Genomic DNA, 8,695 nt, shown 5'->3' on the forward strand with positions numbered 1-8,695 from the left:
ACTAACCTGACATGCCAGATGGAAGGATTCACACCCCTTCAGGACTCGTTGTAGAATCCATCTGGTATCGAGCACTTAGAAAACCCTTGCAGAATAATACGGTATCACAACTGTTTTTGATTCTAGTTTTATAATCATATAATTTTGTTTATGTCGTGAGAAGTCACATGGATTAATCTTTTGTGTTTTTATGTTTTATGTTTTTGGCTCATCATCTAATCCCTGTGTCCTAGGGAACTTTCACATTTCGCCTACATCCCATTGTCTCCTTCTCCTCTGTGAGCACTGACACCAGTGGTCACACAATGGCCACTGTCATGGCTTGTTGCAGAAGGAAGAAAGCTGAAAATCTACATTTAAAAAAATATGAATATCCCCCCAAAAAATGTATACTATGATTCAATAATATATGGCTAATCTAGAGACAAACTCAGATGTGTGTGAAAGTGATCTCAGGATGAGAGAGATTTATGCAAAGACCGGAAGAACTTTGTGCACTGTATATATGAGGACATTTGATTCCTGCTTGACGAGCACATGGCTTAAAGTTTGTAGTTTTCAACAAAGCCTTTGCACCTCAAACATTATACATGAGATTAAAAAGAAAAAAGAAGGAAATAATTGAAAACCACTTTGGATTACTCGGCCACAGAGGCTCAAGAACAGTTTTGCTATTGGCCTATATTTTTACTGTACATGGTTTACTGGAAACAGACGGGGTAAAGACCTCTGTAGCTGATTGCAAACGCCAAAAAAGAAAAGTTCATAATGTGAAAAAAAAAATCCTTTCTAATATTCATGAGTCTCAGAGATCCTCAAAGTCTTTAGTAGAGAAAACGTGGAATAACTGTTGGCAAACGCTGGTGGGAATATCCCAAGCCAAAAGAAAAACATGCACTCTGAATTCAAGCAGCCAAATAGGCAGGAGAGGAGAAAATAAATAGGAGTTGGTGGTTGGATTTATTTTAGCACGCCTAATGCTCCGGCAATCAATGCCAAATAAAATCTTCAGGCTTCAGTGACGCTTAAATCACGATTGTTTTTGCTTGCAATGTGGGTCCAATGGTCTGCAGAAATTGCTTCTTCTAGCCAAAAATTGGGAAGTTTTCACCGGTGTCTTCCTGTAGCATCCCACTGTTTCCTCAGCGCAAGTCTTTCATGGATCCTCTCTGGTCCTTTCACACTGACTGCGAGAGCTTCAGAGTCTAAATTCTCTGAAGATCAAGATGCGAGGAACTTGTGGAAGTAATCACTTTAGCACTTCCTCTCTCTCTCTCTCTCTCTCTCTCTCTTTCCCTGATCTCTCCTCGCTGTCTTAGAGGAAAAACTCTTCATCCGATTTGACAGACACACATGGGATGTGAGGCATGCTTTTAGGCCATGCTCACTCTCTCCAGCTTCAACGTCGCCAAGCAGCATTTTATCTTTTGGCGGGTTGACAGAGTACAACTGAAAGCATCTAACCTCAACTTAATTTGTAGATATCTTCATAGTCTGTGACATCAACACGTCGTCCTCTGCCTTATCATACTCAGGAGACAGCCTTCTCTTGAACTGTGTTCATAATTTTAGCGCCTCCAAAGTAAAAAAAGAATAAAGATAAAATTGTCAGGAAAAGAAGGAATAAAATGTAGCTCGACAATCAGACAGTTTTCTTCTTTTGGGCTCATTCTCTTGAATGACAGCTAAGCACATTACACAGGAACAAATGTGGACTGAAATGTGATTACACTTTTACAGTCGGAATTTTACAAAACTACTTGCCGAGCAGGCAAAGGTCCCTTTCGCTCTTCTTTATGAAAAATGTGCTTTTTTGAGAAGAGCTTGTTTTCTTACAAAGTGATATTTGTTAAGGATGCATGATATTGGACTTTTATGTGACAATTAAGGCTGGGAGTACCTTGCAGAGTGGGAATACAGCAGCTTTGCTTGTTCTCATCATCCAAAGTGAAATCGGAAAATTCTGCAGAAAGTGAAAATAGCAGCAGGAGCAATAATAGTCAGCTGTATTTTATGCTTGTGACGTGTGATCTCAAAGATAGATAGATAGATAGATAGATAGATAGATAGAGAGAGAGAGAGAGAGAGAGAGAGAGAGATAGATAGATAGATAGATAGATAGATAGATAGATAGATAGATAGATAGATAGATAGATAGAGCATGTTAAAGAGCGCACTGACTAAATAGTGTTTAAATTCTTACAATAATATTATAATAATGAGTTAGCCTGACAAATGATGAAAACCAGACCTAACATAATCAGACTGTGCACGCACAACGTAGAGAAGCCTTGCAAGCCGTGCGTGTGTCCTTTTTAATAACACTCTTTCACCCCTGTTCATTTTATTCCCCATGCTCAATCGCAGCCATAAATTATCCAGCTAATGTCCCAACAGCAGCAGCTATTGCTGAATCATTCAAAGACCTCAATTAGCAATTAAGAGCGTAATGAATAGAGGTCCTTGCCGGGCCATATTCTGCACCTAGTCCAGCGAAGCCCTGGGGAATTCAAGCCCTCCTGGAGGACCAGTACAGTAAATACTGGCTAACGGTGCAGAGACAATAGAGATTATCCAGTTAATGCCCCCATATTTTGAGCAACTTGTGAGGCGGCTTCAGTGCCGGCTTTGCTGCCGAGCATGTGCGCCTGTAACTTCTCTGAAATTGTTTTGCAGAGGACCTTAACAAGGACGGATGACTGTCAAGCAACACCCTCAGTTTTTACTCTCCGCTGCCTTCGCCCCATGACTTTCCGCATAATACCTGTCTTGAGTTTGAATTGAAGAAGGGGAGTGTAAAGAGGCAACAAAAGGTGCGAGACGGGGAAGCAGGGTGGGAAATAGACGGGGGTGAGCGAACGAGAGAACTTCAAAACCGAGAGGGAAGGGGGGGCACAGAAAAAGACATTTGCAATGCCAATCATCTTCAAGCAGCTTAGAACTGGGCCTCAGACCAGAATATCAAAGATGGAGAATGTCGGCATACATCACGCGGTAGGTATGTACCTCCAGTTTATAAATTATTACTACCCCCTTTTTTTTCTTTTTTTTTCATTACCACTCCATAAGCCTTTCATCATATATATATACATTAGCATCTTTAATGAAGTGACTTTTTCAGCAGTAAGGCTGTGAACACTCACAGCTCTAACAAAATACACAGCGCCGTACAGAAATATGTTCCAATCTCCATCAGCTGCAGCCCCCCCGCCCTCCTGTCCGTTTGTGAATTTATGGAGGCGCTCTGGAGCGTGGCGACAGAGGGCTGACCACGGCGCACCTTAAATGAGTTGTACCATAATCTGATTTGAGCAACCTATAGCCTCAGCCGGCGATGACAGCAGGGGAGATAAAATCACAATGTGACCTATGACGGTAAGATGGGATGGAGCCGTATCTCCACGAGACATTTTATCTTGCATCTAACAATAAGACGGCTGGTGAGGCCATCTCGGCTTCTGCTCATGCATATTGCACATCATAAGCCTAACTAATCCTCAAAGGTAAGAATGTGCAGAAGTGACAAACAAAGCGACTCATTGGGCCAATGAACAGCCAACAGCAATGTTGCTTCAGCTTGAAGCAATTCTCTGCTTATGCTTATCAATTTACCTTTTGGCATATATATTTTACTGTGCCAATGCAATCGTGCGAAAAGCGAATTCTTTGTGTAATTTCCAGACATGCCTATTTCCCACTATGAAAACCGTAGAGGATTATCCCTACATCGCTATGTACAGAGGTTAAAAGACACTGGGTGCTGGGAGCTCACAGCACTGCCATAAAGGATATACATACATCAGGATTCCATGTATCTCTTTTCATGGATGTATTTCCTCACTGCCTCAACTCATCTCTGGTGTGACAGCCAAATATAGCAGACGCTTCACTGGGTGAAAGTAACTAGGTCACTAGAACTGTGAGTAATTACTCAATTTCTGCTTTATGGCACCTGGCGGCAGGAAAGCGAAGCAATGATTTGACTAGGGGAGGTTCAAAGGTCAATGCAGCCAAGAGTTCAACCACATGGGGATAATTATTCACACAGTGACCGAGAAGTAAAATTAATTAGATGTATTCATGAAGCAGGAATCAGGACCACGCTGAGTTCTTTTCATTGCAAATGCAAAGGCGCAATGACTAAGAACAGTTTAGACTTTCATTTCAGGGATAATTTGCAATTTAAATTGAGCAAAAAGGGGGCTCTAGCATCAATATAACAAGACAATAATGTTCCAGTTTAGTGCAGAGTGGATGAGGAACACATTTCTTTAGTCACAGAGACAGCGGGGTGAGTATGTGCCACATGAGATCTGGTAAACATACTAAACACAATGCTAATAAGAATGCAAATGAACACAACTGCAAAAGGCACAACTAGACACAACAAGAAGAAAAAAAGAAACGTGATGGCAGTCACTCTACTGTCTTTTCAATCCAGAAATAAATACATGAGGGTAATTCATTCTGCTATGAAAAAATGCAATATGCATCTTTTAATAGCAGAGTGTTAAGCAAGTGAAGTATAATGCAACAACAAAGTAGCATTATACTTTGCTTGCTTGGACTGATTAAACAAAAGCATTTGCAGGGACTATTTTCAACTCTAGATCAGAGTATATTTACAACGGGGTTCTAAAATGAACCAGAGACTGAAAAGTAGTGACAACCTCACAACAACTAAATATGCTTCTAATGTGCTGTAGTTATTTTTGGATCCCATGGGGTTTGCTACTTCAACTGACCAGTCTTAATCGTCACAAACTTAATGTTAAGAGACTGTCATTAATATATTATGACAGTATGTCTAATTGTTATTTTTGGTTTCATCTAGTTGCCTTTTTATGTTCAGAGACGTTTGTTTGATGTTTTGGACTATTATGTTAAAATAGCCTCTTTTCTACATCCCCCATTTGTGTTCTCAAAGTAAATAATTTATCCAAAAAGAGATAAAATAAATTAAATTTAAAATAGTCAAATACTTAGTTTCACAATATAATAAAAAAAACAGAAGGTTGAAGGTCTGGAACTTTGATGCCCAGTCAATGTGCATTTTGATAACACGTATTTAAAAATAATTTATTGATACATTCACTTTTACAAATTATTTTTTCTCTTAGTTAGCTGAGTTGTAGCATGGTTATTTCATTAGTTTGCTGGCAGAAATTAAACCTTGGAGTACACAGACATGTCTGCATCGGATATGTTGCAAATGGAACTTATGTCTAAACCTCTAGAGACTAAAATAAAAAGATACACAAAGATGTAATGTTTCTTGCCATTTGCTTCTTACCACTAGATGCAACTGAACCTTACATAATCAGGCTTTAAAATATTGAAGAAGTCCAAGTCCAAGAACGCTTTATCAGTTTTGTTTCTTATCTGGGGTGCAAGCTCTCTCTTATCCTTTTAGAGAAAGGGGCACAGAACTTTAAATAGCTTGGAATAGGTCTGGTGCCGTGGAGAGGCCAGGGGTTAGCCAGGAAAGACACTTGATTTCCAGGCAGGAATCAGCTCGCTCCAGCTGCCACAGTAATGAAGTGTTGGCAGCTGTCCGTGGTGCTGAAATCATCTGCCATCTCTGTCAAAGGAGAATGAAAGGAGCTGGCCATGGATGCAGAGAGTGCTTTTGTCGCAGCGAGGCAATGGCACATCACACAACAATGCTGAGCATCAGGTGTAAGTGTACACTGAGTCTGTTGTCTACTCATAATGCCTCAAAGACACAAGAGCCCAAGAAATATGTTCAATGGGCAGAAAGCAGCAGCAGCTTTTATTGAAAATAAAAAAATAAAAAATGGGAGAGAACTGTTCTATGGAACATTGATACTGTGCATACCTATGATGGGGATCTTTTTTAGTTTACTCTTGAAACCAACAAAAAAATAAATAAAGCACTCCATTTGTCTATCTTACTTTTCTGTTTTTCCTCTACAGTTACACTCCACATGCAGCCAGTGTTATAAAAATAAGAGATGGAGAGCGGCAGTCCCTCTAATCTCTTCTTTGACCTATAGCCTGAAAGCAGGAGCAGCTCAGAAAAAATGTTTTTCATCCGTATCTTGCCTGAAGATGGACTCTGCGGTGCGTGGCTCTTGAAGCAGCCCACATCGTACACCCTCTGAGGGTCAATGATCATCCGGACCCGCGGGTGCAGAAACGTAAAGACAGGTCTCGACTGGACAGAGATAGATTACTGTCCCCTCCTGAAATGCCTGGCTAAACTTTATACCCTCCTCCTTCCTTCCTCCCCTCTGGGCTCATACTGGATTCAGTGCATGCATCCCCATATGGGCTGGACTATCCTGCAGCCAGCCTCCGACTCCATCCATAGTAAGAGATAAGTATTGTTTGGCTAGCAGCACATTTCATGCTCGGCTACCCCCACCTGTTCCCTGACCTGCAAGAGTCTGAAGGCTGGAATAGCTGTCAAATGGCCTTCAACCATATCTTTCCAGGATGAATGAAAGGAGGGTTTAGTTTTGAGCACTTTCTAAATCACTACTTTGTAGAGAGCATATAAACTACTTTTAGCCAGACCATATTATTTATTATTATTATTATTACAATGAATTAAAAAAAAAAAAAAAAAAAAACGGTGATGCAAGAAATCGTTTAAAAATGGAAACACCACTTTCCCCCCGCTCTGTATTAATTGCACAGTGTTTTGTGTTTTCCAATGTTTTGCCTGCAGCTTTTGTGGGCGAGCTCTTGGCTGCATGTCAAGGTCAGACTGTTAATCAAATCTTTCAGTCTCATTTACATAATGAGACACTGAAAAATTTGCCTGAACCTAAGGGACCCAATGGGCCCTCTCCTTCCCCTCCATCTCCACTGCTCCCTTAAGGTAGCCCAGTTTAAATTTCCGATCTCCTGTGTGCATGAGTGCGTGCGTGGTGTGACGTCTGACTGTGCTTCATCAGTGATGATCCAGAAACGCAACAAGGTTTGTGTGTAGCACCGTGACACAGGAGCACAGCTGTGTCAGCTTGAATTGGCAGGAATCTGTTGCTGCGCCTGTTTTGTTTTGCACAGCAGTGATTTGCACTCATTAGTCTGATATGAATTCAAATTTCTGGCACTTCAGCACAACTTTGAAGGACGTCCTTGGCAATTCCGCTACTTTTGCGTATGCAAAAATGTGACGTTGGATGGGTGGGAAAAAAACGTGAGGTGAGAATGCATGTGAGATATTTAACAAGGGAGCAGAAATCCAGCTCTGTTGTCGAAAAATGTTTTAGAATGCAACAAAAAAAAAGAGTAATTATAAGTTCCTGGCTGCATGTCGAAGCTGCTTTCAGACAAGAAGAAAATACCAAAACAAACTCCAGCAAAGTGAAACGTCTCACCTATTAGCGAAGCAACGTCCCCGCAGAAGAAAATCAAAAGTGTTACGTTCGAAGACGTGCAGCCGCCAACATCAGCGAAACGCCGCAACATCAGAGAGAAGCACCAACACCGAAACCTCGTCAAAACAAGCCATGGCAGGAGGACGGAGGTAAAAAGGCGGAAAACAAGGAAGAAGAAAGAAAAAAAAACTGTGAAGGTTGAAGTGAGCCCGTGAAGAAGCGGCTCGGGGAGACACAGCAGGCAGAAAGAGCAGGAAAAAATATCAAGAGTGTCCGCACGTCAGGATATTAATCAGCGGACGAGACGCCCAGCATCCGAGAGTCTTAAAGCACAGCATGCAGGACACAGGAGGAGAGGAGGAAACATGTTAACCATGTCGCAAACACGGAGACAAGAGAGGAAGAGGGGTTGGGATGGGGGGGGGAAAGAGAATTTAAAAAAAGGCAGAGAGGCGGAAGGAAGCGGCGAGGGGGATGTACTCACCGAGCGGGAGTAAAAGGATTCAATTAAAAAGGAAACAGGGCGTGTGGTGGACTGGTGGCGTGTTAGTGGTGGTGGTGGTGGTGGTGTGCTGGATTGTGTACACCGAGCATCCGACTCCCCCCAGCCCGCCCTCCCTTCCCCACTCTCTCCTCTCTGTCGCTGCCGGTGGGTGAGTCACGTGACACCCGGGTTGGCCAGACTTTTTTGAATCGGTCCGCGGTCCGCTGTTGTAAGCGACACACCGACGCTGCTGCGTTCAGGGCTCCGAGAGAGCGAGACTCTGCTGCGAAACGCATTGATTTTTGTCCGTCCGTCCGTGTGTGTGTGTGTGTGTGTGTGTGCGTGTGTGTGTGCGTGCGTGCGTGCGTGTGTCCGGATTCTGCTGACAGACAGACTCATGAGGAATCTCGACTCTTTGTGCTGCTTTGGACGATCAAACTATTCACGCATAGAGATCCTGCGTCTATGATCTTGAAGGCTGAATGGTTCATGTTTTCTTCGAGATATATATATATATATATATATATATATATATATATATATATATATATATATATATATATATATATATATATATATATATATATATATATATATATACCCACAATAATACAATAATATGTTTACCCAGGTATGAAAATGTAGCCACTTCTCCTAGAGGTATTTTATATAAGGGACTAAAACGTTTTCCATGGGTGTCTGTGTTTCATGGCCAGAGTTCAATAAGACTGACCGTGTTTTGGGTTGACATGTTGCTTCAAGTAAGTTCTTCTGATTCATTAGTTCTATTACATTAACATAACAATAAGAAGAAGAAGAAGAAGAAGAAGAAGAAGAAGAAGAAGAAGAAGAAGAAGAAGAA

At 41.6% G+C, this 8,695-nt stretch overlaps 1 protein-coding gene across 6 annotated transcripts in view; it reads right to left on the minus strand.

Annotated features, from left to right (window-relative positions):
* The window catches only part of LOC142885421 (RNA-binding Raly-like protein), a 30,605-nt gene extending 22,686 nt beyond the window's left edge, over positions 1–7,919 (minus strand). For 4 of the 6 annotated variants that reach the window (XR_012926288.1, XM_076021849.1, XM_076021851.1 and 1 more), the window contains exon 1: positions 7,834–7,919. The gene's annotated coding sequence lies outside the window, so the exon portion shown is untranslated. Of the gene's footprint in view, positions 1–7,349; positions 7,720–7,833 lie in introns of those variants that run through there. The other 2 variants (XM_076021850.1, XM_076021848.1) reach the window with 1 other exon arrangement.
* Positions 7,920–8,695: the final 776 nt, after the last annotated feature.

The sequence above is a fragment of the Nelusetta ayraudi genome, unplaced genomic scaffold (assembly GCF_046127955.1).
Source record: "Nelusetta ayraudi isolate G7.1 ecotype Tasmania unplaced genomic scaffold, CSIRO-AGI_Nayr_v1 ptg000011l, whole genome shotgun sequence".
Classification (NCBI taxonomy): Eukaryota; Metazoa; Chordata; class Actinopteri; order Tetraodontiformes; family Monacanthidae; genus Nelusetta; species Nelusetta ayraudi.